Source organism: Salmo trutta, chromosome 28, assembly GCF_901001165.1.
Source record: "Salmo trutta chromosome 28, fSalTru1.1, whole genome shotgun sequence".
Classification (NCBI taxonomy): Eukaryota; Metazoa; Chordata; class Actinopteri; order Salmoniformes; family Salmonidae; genus Salmo; species Salmo trutta.
The window spans coordinates 41,791,707-41,809,660 of NC_042984.1; the positions used below are offsets into that span (position 1 = coordinate 41,791,707).

A 17,954-nucleotide genomic window follows, 5' to 3' on the forward strand; every position below is an offset into this window, starting at 1 on the left:
AATCAATCTTAACATAATCACTGGTTAACTACACATGGTTGATGATATTACTAGTTTATCTAGCTTGTCCTGCATTGCATATAATCGATGCGGTGCCTGTTAATTTATCATTGAACCATAGCCTACTTCGCCAAACGGTTGATTTAACAAGCGCATTCGCGAAAAAAGCACTGTTGTTGCACCAATGTGTACCTAACCATAAACATCAACGCCTTTCTTAAAATCAATACACAAGTATGTATTTTTAAACCTGCATATTTTGTTAACCTCTACCTACTCAACAGCCAGTTGAATCCCGTGGCGCGTTATTCAAATACCTTAGAAATGATATTACTTCAATTTCTCAAACATATGACTATTTTACAGCATTTTAAAGACAAGACTCTCGTTAATCTAACCACACTGTCCGATTTCAAAAAGGCTTTACAACGAAAGCAAAACATTAGATTATGTCAGCAGAGTACCCAGCCAGAAATAATCAGACACCCATTTTTCAAGCTAGCATATAATGTCACATAAACCCAAACCACAGCTAAATGCAGCACTAACCTTTGATGATCTTCATCAGATGACAATCTTAGGACATTATGTTATACAATACATGCATGTCTGTTCAATCAAGTTCATATTTATATCAAAAAACAGCTTTTTACATTAGCAGGTGACTAGCATGTGACTAGCATTCCCACCGAACACTTCCGGTGAATTTACTAAATTACTCACGATAAACGTTCACAAAAAACATAACAATTATTTTAAGAATTATAGATACAGAACTCCTCTATGCACTCGATATGTCCGATTTTAAAATAGCTTTTCGGTGAAAGCACATTTTGTAATATTCTAAGTAGATAGCCCGGCATCACAGGGCTAGCTATTTAGACACCCAGCAAGTTTAGCATTCACCAAAGTCAGATTTACTATAAGAAAAATGTTATTACCTTTGCTGTCTTCGTCAGAATGCACTCCCAGGACTTCTACTTCAATAACAAATGTTGGTTTGGTCCCAAATAATCCATTGTTATATCCAAATAGCGGCGTTTTGTTCGTGCGTTCAAGACACTATCCGAAAGGGTAAATAAGGGTTACGAGCACGGCGCATTTCGTGACAAAAAATGTCTAAATATTCCATTACCGTACTTCAAAGCATGTCAACCGCTGTTTAAAATCAATTTTTATGCCATTTTTCTCGTAAAAAAGCGATAATATTCCGACCGGCAAAGCCTGTTTACATTCAACGAGAGAGAAAGTAAAAGCATGGGATCCCCTCGTGCACGAGCCTTAGTCTAATGGCCCTCTGATCGGCCAAACGCGCTAATGTGTTTCAGCCTGGGGCTGCCTCGATATCATTCAGCTTTTTCCCGGGTTCTGAGAGCCTATGGGAGCCGTAGGAAGTGTCACGTTACAGCAAAGATCCTCAGTCTTCAATAAAAAGAGCCAAGATGAACAAGAACTTGTCAGACAGGTCACTTCCTGTATGGAATCTTCTCAGGTTTTTGCCTGCCATATGAGTTCTGTTATACTCACAGACACCATTCAAACAGTTTTAGAAACATTAGGGTGTTTTCTATCCAAAGCCAATAATTAAATGCATATTCTAGTTACTGGGCAGGAGTAGTAACCAGATTAAATCGAGTACGTTTTTTTATCCGGCCGTGTAAATACTGCCCCCTAGCCCTAACAGGTTAATATTGCCTGCTAACATTAATTTATTTTAACTAGGGAAATTGTGTAACTTCTCTTGCGTTCTGTGCAGCAGGGTCAGGGTATATGCAGCAGTTTGGGCCACCTGGCTAATTACGAACTGTGAAGCATATTCCTTCCTAAAAAAGACAGCCTACTTCGCCAAACGGGGGATGATTTAACAAAAGCGCATTTGCGGAAAAAGCATAATTGTTGCACGAATGTACCTAAACATAAACATCAATGCCTTTCTGAAAATCAATACACAGAAGTATATATTTTTAAACCTGTATATTTAGTTAAAAGAATTCTCATGTTAGCAGGCAATATTAAACCAGGGAAATTTTGTCACTTCTCTTGCGTTCATTGCACGCAGAGTCAGGGTATATGCAACAGTTTGGGCCGCCTGGCTCGTTGCGAACTAATTTGCCAGAATTTTACGTAATTATGACATAACATTGAAGGTTGTGCAATGTAACAGGAATATTTAGACTTATGGATGCCACCCGTTAGATAAAATACGGAACGGTTCCGTATTTCACTGATAGAATAAACTTTTTATTTTTTAAATGATAGTTTCCGGATTCGACCATATTAATGACCTAAGGCTTGTATTTCTGTGTGTTATTATGTTATAATTAAGTCTATGATTTGATATTTGATTGAGCAGTGGTAGGCAGCAGCAGGCTCGTAAGCATTCATTCAAACAGCACTTTCGTGCGTTTGCCAGCAGCTCTTCGCAATGCTTCAAGCATTGCACTGTTTATGACTTCAAGCCTATCAACTCCCGAGATTAGGCTGGTGTAACCGATGTGAAATGGCTAGCTAGTTAGCGGGGTGCGCGCTAATAGCGTTTCAAACGTCACTCGCTCTGAGACTTGGAGTAGTTGTTCCCCTTGCTCTGCAAGGGCCGCGGCTTTTGTGGAGCGATGGGTAACGATGCTTCGAGGGTGGCTGTTGTCGATGTGTTCCTGGTTCGAGCCCAGGTAGGGGCGAGGAGAAGGACGGAAGCTATACTGTTACACTGGCAATACTAAAGTGCCTATAAGAACATCCAATAGTCAAAGGTATATGAAATACAAATGGTATAGAGAGAAAAAGTCCTATAATTCCTATAATAACCTCAACCTAAAACTTCTTACCTGGGAATATTGAAGACTCATGTTAAAAGGAACCACCAGCTTTCATATGTTCTCATGTTCTGAGCAAGGAACTTAAACGTTAGCTTTTTTACATGGCACATATTGCACTTTTACTTTCTTCTCCAACACTTTGTTTTTGCATTATTTAAACCAAATTGAACATGTTTCATTCATTATTTGAGGCTAAATTGATTTGATCGATGTATTATATTAAGTTAAAATAAAAGTGTTCATTCAGTATTGTTGTAATTGTCATTATTACAAAGGGGGGAAAAATTGTCCGATTAATCGGTATCGGCTTTTTTGGGTCCTCCAATAATCGGTATCGGCGTTGAAAAATCATTATCGGTCGTCCTCTAATATGAAAGAGAGATTGAACAGGCTAGTGATAGGGGTTGCAACAATTTAGTCAGATCAGTTTAGAAAGAGAGGGTCCAGATCGTCTAGCCCGGCTGATTTGTAGGGGGCCAGATTTTGCAGCTCTTTCAGAACATCAGCTGTCTGGATTTGGGTAAAGGAGAAATCGGGGAAGCTTGGGCGAGTTGCTGTGGGGAGTGCAGGGCTGTTGACCGGGGTAGGGGTATCCAGGTGGAAAGCATGGCCAGCCATGGAAAAATGCTTATTGAAATTCTCAATTATAGTGGATTTATTGGTGGTGACAGTGTTTCCTAGCCTCAGTGCAGTGGGCAGCTGGGAGGAGGTGCTCTTATTCTCCATGGACTTTAGTGTCCCAGAACTTTTTTGAGTTTGTTCTACAGGATGCACATTTCTGCTTGAAAAGGCTAGCCTTAGCTTTCCTAACTGCCTGTGTATTGTGCATATTGTTTCCTAACTTCCCTGAAAAGTTGGTTCACCTTCCAACAGGACAACGTCCCTAAGCACACAGCCAAGACAATGCAGGAGTAGGCTTTGGGACAAGTCTCTGAATGTCCTTGAGTGGCCCAGCCAGAGCCTGGACTTGAATCCGATCGAGCATCTCTGGAGAGACCTGAAAATAGCTGTGCAGTGACGCTCCCCATCCAACTTGGCAGAGCTTGAGAGGATCTTCAGAGAAGAATAGGAGAAACTCCCCAAATACAGATGTGCCAAGCTTGTAGCGTCATACCCAATAAACCTTTATGCTGTAATCGCTGCCGAAGGTGCTTCAACAAAGTACTGAGTAAAGGGTCTGAATACCAATGTACATGTATTTTTTATTATTTTTTATAAATTAGCAAAAAGTCTAAAACACTGTTTTTGCTTTGCCATCTTGGGGTATTGTGTGTAGGTTGATGAGGGAAAAAAACAATTTAATACATTTTAGAATAAGGCTGTAACATAACACAATGTGGAAAAGTTCAAGGGGTCTGAATACTTTCCAGAAGGCACTGTAGCTCCATTCTTGTGTATTTTATTATTTTTGTGTTAATATTTTAACTCTACATCTTTGGGAAGAGCTCGTAAGCAAGCATTTCACGGTTAAGTCTACACCCGTTGTATTCGGTGCTGACAAATAATATCTGATTTTATTTGATCTACTCAAGTAATTTGTATAATTGGCTCAAATATGTACAATTATATGGAATAGGATCCACTGAAGTATTGAATCATTAGTGACAGGTGACCGGGGCTGAGGGAACATGGGGCTGAGGGAACATGGGGCTGAGGGAACATACTGTAGGGCTGAGGAAACATACACATGGTCCCAACAGCAGAAGTTAACTTTAGTTAGTAGGAAACCCACAACTGCAAGTGATTGTGAAGTTGCTCACTGAAGTTGTTTAAATTGTGTTAAAGGCTGTAACTTCACAATACTCCTGTGCACATTTTATTTTCGACTCCCTTATGCCAATGAATATTATAATGCATTTAATATCTTTGGCCCAGACACACCACCAACTCGTTGAAGGCACGCCCTGTCATCCCACTTCTAACACCAAAGTAGCCCAAGGGTCACACAAATCTGAAGTTTTTGCTTCCCAATTTCTACACCAAAATGTTGATAAGTCTACAAGTCGAAGGCTATGGTTGCTACTGTACTGTCAAATAATATGCACAACAGTTGTAACTTACCACTACAGTCGGCAGTCCACTGCTTTCCCAATCAGAACCATGGCAACAGAGTATTTTCTGCTGTCAAATGGTGTTTCTGTGGATGAATTTGGCAGAAAACATTTGAGAGAAGACAACATAACCTTGCTGGCTGAATCCTAAAGGGACTGCAGCTGGTTTCCAGTAGACTAAGGGTTAAGGGCTTTAAAACTGCCTTTATCATCCCCTGCCTTCAGCCAGCGCCTCACAAGGATAAAGCCTTGCAACAAAAAAATCTAAAAATCTTGACCCCTGTAAGTCAGTAAGTCAGCAGTTGGAGGAGTAGACTGCCTGCGTAGTCCTTCCCTTGAGTCAAGCTCCAGAACTGTGGCAGTGGGTGTTTCCCTCTCTCCCCACTCCTCCGTTGCCTCTCTCGAATATTTCTCCATTTCATCTGTCGCTTACCTCTCTGTTGTCATGGTATAGCCTATTGTTTTGTGCTTCCCCAAGAGTACCTCTATGAAAGTAGGACATGCTCATTTGGAATGATGTTTTCTTTGGGAAGATGATAATGATGGAAAACGGAGACTTCTGCAGTGTTTATGTACACCTGGCTGACTATGGAGGAGGGTGGAAGCACTGTGTTTTGTTACCACATCATAGGCCCCACTGTAGTATCCTGATTTATCCCAGTTAGTTTCCTCTCAGGGCAGACCGTGCAGTGTGTGCAGTTCTCCAGAGGAAGATGTGAGGTGACAGAGGATCGAACCCCGGCTCCCTGTTGCCCCTGGCTCCCCACAGCTGCTCTCTCTGTGCTCAACCAGTGCTACCTGCCCTGTCTGCCGCGGGATGTATGTAAGGCTTCGCTAACGGTGCTGCTGGTGCAAGGCTCTGCTTTACTTACCATTTTACTAAATCATTAACATGCACCTCACTCAGTTTGGCTCAGTTATAGGCTACATCCTTGGTAGTAGGCTATAGCCTAGCCTAACCAGAAGCAAGCACAGTCCGCTTTTCACCTGGAGTGATATACTCCTGCCTCTTTTCGTAGGATTGGTTCCAGAAGGGAAAGGGGTTAATCCTCATACTCGTGGTAGATTTGTGCCTGACTGGATTAAACAGGAATAGGAGTGTTGGACAATACAGTAATCGCTCCAGGTATTTGTTAGAAATTGGGGTCCTCATCACATGGATTTGATCACAGCTGTAGATCAACATATGACTTAGGGTTTTCTGAATCATTTGTAGAAAACTATACAGGGACAGAATGCTCAAATAGCCTTTGTGGCTTAAAATCACCCATGTTGGTTTTGTTTGCCATTGTTAACTATAGTGACCGGTCTTCGTTCTCCTGTCAGTTGAAGCCAACCTTTACAAAATAAATAGGCTAACTCATCCTAAACTAGTTCTCACATTGAAATGATTGGAAACCAGACTGCCATAGGGCTCAGCAGCTTGTAGTCCTAAAACCTGCAAACAAGTTAACTCTGGTTCGTTCAGCCATTCCTTTGGGGAAAATGAATGGGGAAAGAATAGGGTTTTGGGATAAACTTAGAAAGTAAGGTCTGAGGTTGACACAGGCTTAGGAGATCTTATACATTTTATTCTATGGGATAATATCAGTCAGTTAACATGACCTTTATGAATTATGAAACCTTTATTGTGCTTTATGTGCTTTTTTTAATTACATAAATGCTTCAAAATTCACAAAAAGTGTAGTTAGCTGATAAAGATGATCTCATAGAACAAAACGTGTCAGATCTCCTAAGCCTGTGTTTACCACAGACCTTATTTCCACCATTTAACCAGAACTCCATTCATTTGCCCATAGGCAACGAATCATGGCGTAGTTAGTGCCTACAAAAAGACGCCATTACTATTGCTCTCTATTGACAGGTGGATAAAGATAAAGCACATGGGGTTGTAGAGGTCATTGAAAGTGTGACTTTTCTCCACTTCTCATGTGAAATCTCTAAAGCTGCTTCTCCTTCTCTGATCCCTCCTCTGGAGGGGTGGTCAGATAGGCTTAGTATATTGACTGAGGTTACCAAGGGCACTGCTTAATTAAATTGGAATGTGCATTGCCTTGGTCTGCACTGCAGTGTACATGTATTCTGTAGAATAGGACAGGGGTTCTCAAACTTTTTGGGATAGCAAATTCATAACACAACTCAAGTAAAAAAAATTCAATACATTTAGAAAAAGCATGCAATAAGTTTTACTATGACTTCGGCAGTCCATGGCTTGACAAACCAAGTCGCAGGGCCTCGGTAGGAACATTTTAAGAGCCCGCCTCTTGGCATTGGAGAGAAAGACATGCATATTTCAAGCTAATTTCCTGCAATTCTACAGATTTCATCATGGGGCAGAGAATATTTTTTGTTGATGCAGCTATAAAGCTAATATCCTGCAATTCTTCACATTTTGCCATGAGTCAGAGAGAAAACTTAGCAGTTTTAAAGTTTAAATTATAGTGCATTTATGTTTAAAAAAATATATATATATATACAAGAAGTATTGAGTTGAAAAATGTATAATTGGTGGAGGACTGCAGTGGATACCAATACCCCTGTGAGCATCCCAGGCCCATGATGTTGCCCAGGGTTAAAAACATAAATTGTAGATTCATAATATTACATTGTATTGTTGCACCCTTTCCTTTGTGGAAGAGTGTGTTCATATCTCTGTGTTTGAGAGGATGTCAGGTTCCTGAAAGCACCCACCACAACCGAACCCATCACATTCAGTAAACCTTGGTTTGTGGAAGGAGATCAGGGGATTTCCTCCACTGTAATGAAGTCACACATTCATGTTTTTGAGAAGGCAAGGTATAAATGTGTATGACCGTGATTCGGCCGTCTGTTCCTATCAGCATCAAATGAAGCCAGTCGGCTTCTCCGAGGTAGAGCTGAAGCCTTGTTGTGGGGACTGTCAGCTAGTCAGACGGTGCTCATCAAGAGGAACTGTTGACGTTTTGTGTTGTGGTGTGTTGCTTTTAACTCCTTCAACCGGAACACTTACAGAATGACAAACTAGCTCTGTGTGGGAAATCTCTAGGACTTGGCTATTTGTTTCTCATTGTGGGTTATTGAAAAGACTTGTCTCTCTGTGGCTGTCTTGTCTGTCAGTTATGTTTAGCACCATATTAATAGCAAAGACTTTTGCCTCTGTTTTTTGTTGTTCAGACATGGCTAACTGAAGGATCTGCTAATCTGAAGTCAGTCAGGGACCAAATTGGCTTTTGTCACAGTACTAGGGCTGGCACAATTACTGTGTAACCGTGTATCCCCAGGGTTCACATACTTTTTCACGCAGGTCCCCCTTCCAGCTTTGATGAACATCCTGCCCCAATTTCCTGCAATTCTACACATTTTGTCATAGGGTGCAGAGAAAATGTTGCAGTTTTAAAGCACACTTTCTTGCAATTCTATACATTTTACAATGCCTAATGTGTATTCATGTGATATTTGATTGACTCAACAAAATCTATGGGCTAAAAAACCTAGCTAAATTTTTTTTGCTGACATGGGCTAGTTTATCTTGAAATTTAATGATGTATTACCCAATTTCAAAATGGCACCTTATGCATTCTACTATTACAACTTTCAAGAGTTGAACGCCGGACTGAGTTCCTTTAAAGAAGTTTGGGAACCACTGGTGTAACCGACAGTTATGGATGAAGACTGTCATGAAAATAAAATAACCATTCTATTATTTATTTATATTTTTGGGCGAACTAACACCTGAACTGAACTGAACTGAAGACGGGACTGCCGGGCATTCATGCAGTTCAGTCCATTTCTGCTGTGCTTTTGTATACTTTTTAGCCAGTAGTTCTGAAAGTAGCGCTCCTGAGACAAAAGTGGTCCCCAAAAATTGCGTACTACGTCACATATGTGCCGATATGTGCACCACGTCATTGCTCTCTCGCTCTGCTGTGTGTGCATCTTGCTAGCTGTCACTCAAATTGCGAGGGGCTGAAGCTAGAACTCAAATTGCCAGGGGCTGTCCAGAAAAAAATCACAGTAATTCTGCTCATAGATTATGCATGTATGAACTACACAGTGACACATCCAGCCCAAAGTGGGAGATGGTGAGCTCCTCGTAGCTTATAACCAGACACGAACAGTCATGTGGAGCTCCTACAGCAAAGCAGAGAGGAGATGGACAACTAGCCCAAGTCCCTATCTCCATCCATGGCTAATTTAGGAAAGGCCACCGGAGGACAACACAACGCGATGCATGAGTTTTCTTTCGATGCGATGTGATTGGAGTGAAGCCAAATCTGGCTTCTCTTGACACTTTTCTTTTGTTACGCAGTTGAGCTAACTCAGTTTAGCTCAACGCTGATGGGCTATTATTACATTTTTATTTTTTAACAAGGGAGGCCAAATGCTCGCTGGCTTCCCTTGCATTCAATGCTACGGGCGGCAACAATGTCATACTCTTTTGGACCAGACAGCATCATATAGACGGCCTACACAATGCTGTTTCGCTCGCTCGGATGCTTTCTCCAGTGAGATACATTCAGCCTCTTGCGAATTGACGGAAAATTATAAAACACAGACAGACAAAAGATATATAAAATAATTTGTTTATATGGTAGATTTTTAGGTGAACCCTGACTTCCTATGGCATCCATGCATACACGCCACTGGTTCAGGCAGATACTAATTGGAGCACTCACTATTAGTAAACGTTTCTAGTATATTTTGTAGTATCTTTGTCTTGTTATGGCACATGATGCACTTCGGGACCAAAAAACCCATGTTTCTGGGTATAAGCCTATCACCAGAAACATGGTTTCTTTGGTCCGTAGCTACATCATTTTCCTTCTCTATTTAGCATCAGGGGCTCGGGCACCATATCAGCAATGTACTGTAATTAATAGGCTCGGAGGCATAACATTTATGGATTTGCTTTCCTCTTGGTCATCTTGGTTCTTGCTTGCATCTTGTTTCTTGCAATCTGCTTCATATACCAATCTGTCTGTCTGTCTGTCTGTCTGTCTGTCTGTCTGTCTGTCTGTCTGTCGCTGGCTGTACATTGTGCAACTAGAGGAGCATCCTGTCTGTCTATGGCCTTGCGGTCAGAAAATATGGGACACCATCCCAACGTCAGATTCCGCTGAGATTCTGAAACACAAGTCGCGGATCGTTCAGACGCCCTGTAGTCTGTTGCCTTTTTTACCCCTCACGTTCTCTGTTGTCAGACAGCACTGGATAGAGTAACATGCAGTGGCAGTGTAATTGACTGCAGAGATATAGTTTCAGAAGCAGTTTCCCCCCTCCTCAGCCCCAGCCCAATCTCCTCACAGTGTGACTACCAGCCCTGCTCAGTTAGCTGTGTGACAGCTGAACTCAACAGCCACAGAAATAGCTTCTCACCAGGCTGATCAATTCAGGTCCGTTGGAATCACTGATTATTGTCTCTCCCGTCTTCATAGTAATAGAATACTTTTTATTTGCCCTTTGGCGGACAGGCCTAGTGGTTTAATATCGTGCAACAGACATTGATATTCATCTGTCTGTGTGTCCATTACATTGGCTATTTCAATCCTCATCCACTTTTTAGCTATCTTCAGTTTGCATCATTTTTGTCTTTCTGCCCCTGTTACACTGTAGGTGCATATCTGTGTGTAGTGAATGGGTGTGTGCGTTTTTGAGTGTGTGCATGTGTCAGTGGTGGTATTTTCCTCTCCTCGCGGCTGGTTTTCCGTGCGATCAATACTCTGCAGTGGAGGCTTGTAGTCTGCACTTTGTTAATCCTCCCAGGTCTGCCTGGGACTGCGAGGTGTGTGTGTGTGTGTGGATTTACATTGCGCCCCAGCCAACAAACGCCACACTTATCAATATCCTCACCTCTGTTCAGAAATGATACACTCTTCCTGCTGCTCCCCCAACGTCCTCATTGATTTCTAAGAAAAAGGGGGTTGTCTGTTAAGTTAGCTAACATTCTCTCTTTTGTTAAAAATAGGTCCGTGACGGTTCGAGATTTTTTGGATGATGGTATTGGCCAGCCAAATGACGGTGGTCTCTGCTCATTTTCTCCCCTCCTCCGCTCCTGACCGCATGTGCCGCCATAGAAATAAAACTGGTTTCCCCATTCAGGTCAATTATGGTATAATGGATGGAGTGTACCCGTAGGAGCAAAGCAGGAAGAAAAAGCAAGATTTGTACCCATCATTATGTGTTGTGATTTCTTGATTCAACTCAACTGACATTACAAAAAATACATTCCATTGCATGAGCAACAATAGTTAACATCATTTGAATGAACATTCTACATTCCAGCAAGGAGCAACAAAGTTCCATCACGTTAAGCGTCCATGTTACCGCAGAAACGGACTCAACGGCACAAATGCCCCGCTGTCCTGTCTTCAGTCAGCTGCTCGTTGATGGTTATGACGGTTAATTTATTTACATGACGGTCTTCCTCCATAACCGTCGTTTACACGATTATATGGTAATTGTGCCAGCGGTAGTTAAAAATATATTTGTATTTTGGAACTTTATTGAATGTATTGCTGTTGACATGAATGTGTAGCTCCATGTTCATTAGGAGACGTTAGAAAGAAAACACCACAATTTGCACGGAAGCCTGTTATGTCTGATTCAGTCTTGTCACAAGGCCCCAGGCCTCTCTAATTTGGTCAATCACATCAGTTGGTTAAACTGGGATTTATCCTACTGAAATGTCTGAATCCTCCTTGTATTTTAGCCTTCATCTTCAGCAGTCGTACGGTGGGTAATTTCTCTCCTCTTCAAATTGCTCAGAACAACAATTGTTCAGAGTCAACTTAATTTCCAAGGCTACTGTACCTGATCAGTTTCCATGGCAGCCAATAAACGTGCTCTCCCTTCCTCCCTATTTATAGAGAGAATGCATTGATGCTACTGCTCCTGTTGAAATACCAGCATCCATGCAACATGCATCCATGTGATTGGAGGAGAAGAGGAGAGGAGGAGGAAAAGTGCATGATAGGCAGGTGGAAGAACGGCAATTTCATCAGGGAGGGTGTGTTACTCACCTGCCTGCTCCACACTTTAACAAAGAGAACAATAGACAGAGTCTAGAGAGCTGGCTGGATATGAGAGCAGAGCAGACAGGTCCGCTTGCTAACTGCATTAGCTTGAAAAGTACTTTCTCAGTTCCGGCCTCTTTGATAAAACCACTTCAAATGGGGTAATTTTGCGTTGTCTGCTTTCTTTACATTGGAGTGTGGTGGGGCTAGGACTAATTGTCTTGGTAAATACATACTGTTTTCTACTGTTGAATTAGAAATAAATGGGATGGAATTTAAAACCTTATACAAGCCGGTACCTTAGAATATGTTTTTTTTTTGTGTGAATGACGTTCCTTAGGTAGAGTGACAGTATGCAAAGCATAGCCTACGACTTTTGTTTGACGGCACATCAATCATTGAACTTACTGCATACGGTCCCATATTTAATGTGGAGCTTAGCAAGATGCCATATCAAAGCAGTGTTTTCATAGAGCTGGCCCTCCTCCATTCTGCTGTGCTTGACACAACTTCATCTCCACAGTCCACTTGCCTGTGATATGGAAGAATGCACATGGAAGCTTTTTACTCTTCCACCGTGTTAAAAATAGAAATGGAAGCACTCCCAGTTAATCATTTTTTAAATACTTTTTTTCTCCTATCTACTTGCACTGTCATTGTAAACAGACTCATTTTGCTTTGATTGAAACAGAATGTGCTTGGAGCCAAGTAACATGGATCTCCATCTCAACGCCCCAGTCCTTTACGAAGCTGGTAAACCGAGTCACTCATTCACACAATATAAAGTATTAGGTTGGATCTTAATTAGCCTAGGCTTAGATCTTAAACATAGGCTATTTGATGTTGTGCAGGAAAGGGAGTGGTGCTATTGTATTTCATTCAAGCCCAAAGAGATCACACCCGGGCTGTGATTTATCAGGGAGGGATATTTCTCATCTGCATGTAGATGAGATGAGAGCGTTAGCGAGGGATCATTGATAAAAAAATCTAAAGGAATAAAAGGAAGGGCAGCAGCCAGGATTGAGCCGTGGGGATAAAATGAATGCAGACAGATGGAGTAATACTGTAGGTAGATAGAAAATAAACCGTTGTTATGCATTGGACTCTCTCCCCGACCGACACACAATGACGAACCAGTTCGCGTGGTTTCATATGATTGTAATTGAAATGGAGTTAAGACGCAGATTAAATGAAGGTCGTTTAGGATCCCTCACTTTAAGTTAATTCATGTGCTAACGATATTGGCCAATGTCTTATAGGTGTTATACTTAAGATCTTCAAGTCTATTTTCTCGTCAAGGCCTGTACTGACTGCCAAACAGTTAATCCACAACGAAGACTAGTCTAGCTTTATGTGCTCGTAAACCATCAGCGTATTCCCTCAGGATGTCAGGATTGTTGAGCTAAGACGTGTGTGTGAACCTAACTCATTGTAACTGTGGAAGAAGACGACATAAGCCTATAGTGAGACCGTGATGATGTCAGCAAACAAATACTTGCAGCCTCCAGTGTGAGTGAGTGCTATAGGTAGCTGAGCCATGCTGTAGGGCTGCACTTGAGTTGACTTAACAGCGGACTAGTTAGTTAGTTAGGTAGCTTGTATCTCTCCGTGCACAGCAACGCATCAATAATACACAGGTCAATTTGCAAGTGAAGCAAGTTAACCAATAACGGAGGTGCATAAAGATGGCAGCACCCATGCACTAATCACAAATTCCGTTTCGGCATGTTGTACATTGTTCTTCGTTACTATTTTGTTTGGTATGGGCAATAACACAGTATATTTGATCCCAAATGTAGCTTCAAGACGGCTGAAATTTTGAAAAAACTAAAAAGTAGATTGTGCTGATTTATTGACATGTCGTGCGCCGTAGTTTAAAAACTCTGGATTGTGCTAAAACAATGATGTCATATCTGAATTCTGCCATCTTTATGCACGTTCGCCATTGGAGTGCGTGCTGGGCAGCCAGCATGGGGACAGATGGTGACTGACAGGTTCTGTGGGCTATGCATGCAGAGGGGTGGGGGGGGGGCTCAAAACCAGCGGGGGACACACAGTCCAAATATTGTCTGAAAACTGTTTTATTAGTATCTGATTAGGCTAGAAGTGGTAGTAGGCTAAATGACGTGTGTGTGCGGATGTGTGTGTGTGATATAGTCCTATGACGTGTGTATAAGACTGTAAGCCAGGGTTGTCCAACTGGTGGCCCATGGGTGGTTTTATTTCCCCCCCCCAAGTTTTCTGAGCAAAAAATGTAAACAAGATTAGAAATCATAATGTTTTAGTCAAATGTTATCTGTTTGAGGTTCTTGTCATCAATTTGCAGTCTACAAATGATTTCTAATTATGTTCTGGCCCCCTGACTATCCTGCTGTAGGCTAAGTGCATGTGTGCGCTCATAAGTGTGTGGAACCAAGTGATAAGAGCAGTGCAACGGATGGGTCTGAGGTTTGAGCTAAAGGCTGTGTCTTGTCAGTCTAGCTGTTGTGTTGCCTGAAAGGCAGCTAGCTTGCTGCAGCACTCTGGACCTCATTACTGGGAGTGGCGGCTCTCAGATCCTCCTCGCTCTTTGCTGCAGCCGGCGGAGCCACACTGACATAAGCAGGCATAAAATGAACACCCACCAAATGCGGGTAGATTTATGTATTGGCAGGTAATAATGTCTATTTCACCAGCTACGTTGGTGGGTGGTCAATTTGCAGGGCTCTACAGTGAAAGCGTTACATTTGCTAATAAAAATAGTCAAAAGTCAAGTATGAGCACATGGTAGGGTTAGAAAAATGCTGCAGTAGCTGTTTTCAAAGTATTTCTGATGTTTTATTTCATAGCTGCTAATTGCACAAAGAAATACGAATTCTATACAATATCCAACCTTGCACAGCAACACTGCCTGGCAGGAGAGCTGTGTGCAATGAGTTAAGTGCTGATATAGATTAATTTTTGGAGGCGCAGCGCACAGGCCTAAAAGTTGGTCTAATTTACTCAAAAGTCTACAAAGTCAGACTTTGTCCTTGTGTTTCTTGGCTATTTAAATTGTTTTGTTCATAAGCTCGGTTGTTTTTCACCGTTAGTTTGAGTCAGCTGCTTTGACTGAAAGCGAAGAGATGTCAGAACCTCCCACCCTTAAAGGGGCAAGCTGAACATTTTGTCTCTGATATTTTGGTTAAAAGACTCAGGTCACAAAAAAATGAAATTGAGCAATATACCACATTACTAATGTATATTTTGTTTTAGAAACATTACAAAGCATGGTCATCTTTGTTTTTTTACTTAATGGTGAAAAAATATTTTGTCTGGTAAAAAAAATCTGAGTGGCGGGTTGTCACGGCTGTTCGAAGGAGCGGACCAAGATGCAGCGTTTTCGTAGTTCCACATATTTATTTAAACGTGAAACTTAATGCAATACATAAATAACTTGAAAATAGGAACAACAAACCGTGACGCAGAGAGGAAAACACACTACTCAAAAGATAATAACCCACAAACCACAATGAGAAAAACCCCTACTTAAATATGATCTCTAATCAGAGGCAATGAGGATCAGCTGCCTCCAATTAGAGATCAACCCCAAACAATCCCAACATAGAAATAGACAAACTAGAACCTAAACAGAAAACCTAGATAAACCAAAAACACCCCCTGTCACGCCCTGCCCTACACTACTATAGAAAATGATATCTTACTAGGGTCAGGACGTGACAGTATCCCCCCCCAAAGGTGCAGACTCCGAATGCAAACAAAAACCCAACAAAACAACCTAAAACACAAAGGGAGGGTAGGGTGGGTGACTTATGTCTATGGCGGCGGCTCTGGTTCCGGGCATAGTACCCCCACCGTCCGCTGATCCCCCCCCCCCGCTTCTGTATGTCCGGAGGAACCAGACCATGGATCATCGCCGGAGGCTTCGGACCGCCAACCGCCGCTGAAGACTCGGGGTTAAAGGCCGCCGCTGAAGACACTGGGCTGCAGGGCGTCGCTGGAGGCTCCGGGCTGAGGAGCGTCGCTGGAGGCTCCGGGCTGAGGAGCGTCGCTGGAGGCTCCGGGCCATGGGTCGTCACTGGAGGCTCCGGGCCATGGGTCGTCACTGGAGGCTCCGGGCCATCACTGGAGGCTCCGGGCCATGGATCATCACTGGAGGCTTCGAGCCTTGGATCATCCCTACGGGCTCCGGGCCATGGATTATCACTGGAGGCTTCGAGCCTTGGATCATCGCTGGAGGCTTCATGCCATGGATTATCGCTGGAGACGTCGGACCATTGACCATCATTAGAGGCTTCCTTCGGGGCGCTGGAACTGGTCTCACCGGACTGGGGAGACGTACTTCGAACCGCGTGCTCACAGCAGGCACCGGCCTTACCGGGCTATGGTGACGCACTGGAGGTCTGCTACGTGGGACTGGTATAGGAGGCGCCAGGCTAGTCACACACCTTCAGGCTAGTGCGGGGAGCAGGAACAGGACGTACTGGGCTATGGTGGCGCACTGGAGGTAGAGTGCGCGGAGCAGGCACAGGGTACACTGGGCTGTGCTGGGGAATGAGGGCTGCCGTGCGTAGAGCAGGCGCAGGATAAATTGGGCCGAGGAGACGCACTGGCGGCCAGATGCGCTGAGCAGGCACACTCCTTCCTGGCTGAGTGCCAACTCTAGCATGGCAACGCTGCGGAGCCCGTATCGACCGCACTGTGCGTGCATATGGGCGATACAGTGCGCATTTCCGCATAGCTTGGTGCTTTCCTCGTCACCTGCTCCCCACAGTAAGCACGGGGAGTTGGCTCAGGTCTCCATCCTGACTTAGCAAACCTCCCCGTATGCCCCCCCTGCCTCTCGCACTTGCCTTTCGGTGCATATAACACCTCGTAGTATCGTCGCTCTGCCTTCGCTGCCTCAAGTTCCTCCTTCGGTCGGCGATGCTCCCCAGCCTGACTCCAGGGTCCTTTCCCATCCAGGATTTCATCCCAAGTCAATTTCTCCTGCTGCTCCATTCCACGCTGCTTGGTCCTTTGTTGGTGGGTTATTCTGTCACGGCTGTTCGAAGGAACGAACCAAGATGCAGCGTTTTCGTAGTTCCACATATTTATTAAAAGTGAAACTGAATGCAATACACTGAAATACAAAACAACAAACCGTGACGCAGAGAGGACAACACACTACTCAAAAGACAATAACCCACAAACCACAATGAGAAAAAACCCTACTTAAATAGGATCTCTAATCAGAGGCAATGAGGATCAGCTGCCTCCAATTAGAGACCAACCCCAAACAATCCCAACATAGAAATAGACAAACTAGAACCTAAACATAGAAATAGAAAACCTAGGTAAACCAAAAACACCCCCTGTCACGCCCTGCCCTACACTACTATAGAAAATTACATCTTACTAGGGTCAAGACGTGACACGGGTAGATTTTTTAAATCTATGGTACCTGCCACAGTGGCTGGTGGACCAAAAAGTTGGACACAAGTCAAACACCAGTGGAATGAATGTAGAATCAGCTCCGAAATGGAAATGAAGGACAGGGGCCTGAATCCTTATGGGGTCATTAGGATGTTTGGTTTTGGGCTTGGGTTTGGTCAGGCAGGGTCATTGTGCCTCAGCTGATCTGCTAATGCTTAAAGACTCTTAATGCTTCTAGACTCTTAATGCTTCTTATGCCTGGTATGGGCCTGCTGATAAAGGTTACCGGTAAATCAAGTTCTTAATATGTTTCGGCTGTAGTCCTAGGGACTTTACAAATTTGAGACAGTTGACAAATCACATTTCACATGTGGTTTTGTAGGCCCAATGATGCTCTGCAGCTCCTTGCTCACTGTGGTGACTAAAAAGGGTGAGATATTGAAATGACTGATGCATCCCACTGGACACATACCTCAATTCAACATCTATTTCACATTGGTTCAACATCATTTCATTGAAATTAGATGAAAACTGCATTTATTCAACCGGTGTGTGCCCAGTGGGATATCACTTTGCTATATTGAAAATGTGCAAGGCTGCCTTTGAGTTTCTTCCATTTTCGCACACTTTCATCATAGTGAATTGTTGCCAGTTATGTCGTTTTTATTTATAACAAATAGGCCTAACACTTTGTAGTCCAG

At 43.0% G+C, this 17,954-nt stretch overlaps 1 protein-coding gene across 3 annotated transcripts in view; it reads left to right on the top strand.

Moving 5' to 3' along the window:
• LOC115166264 (nucleolar protein 4-like) overlaps positions 1–17,954 on the top strand; it is a 134,289-nt gene that overhangs the window by 70,833 nt on the left and 45,502 nt on the right. The gene's annotated exons all lie outside the window — the stretch shown is intronic.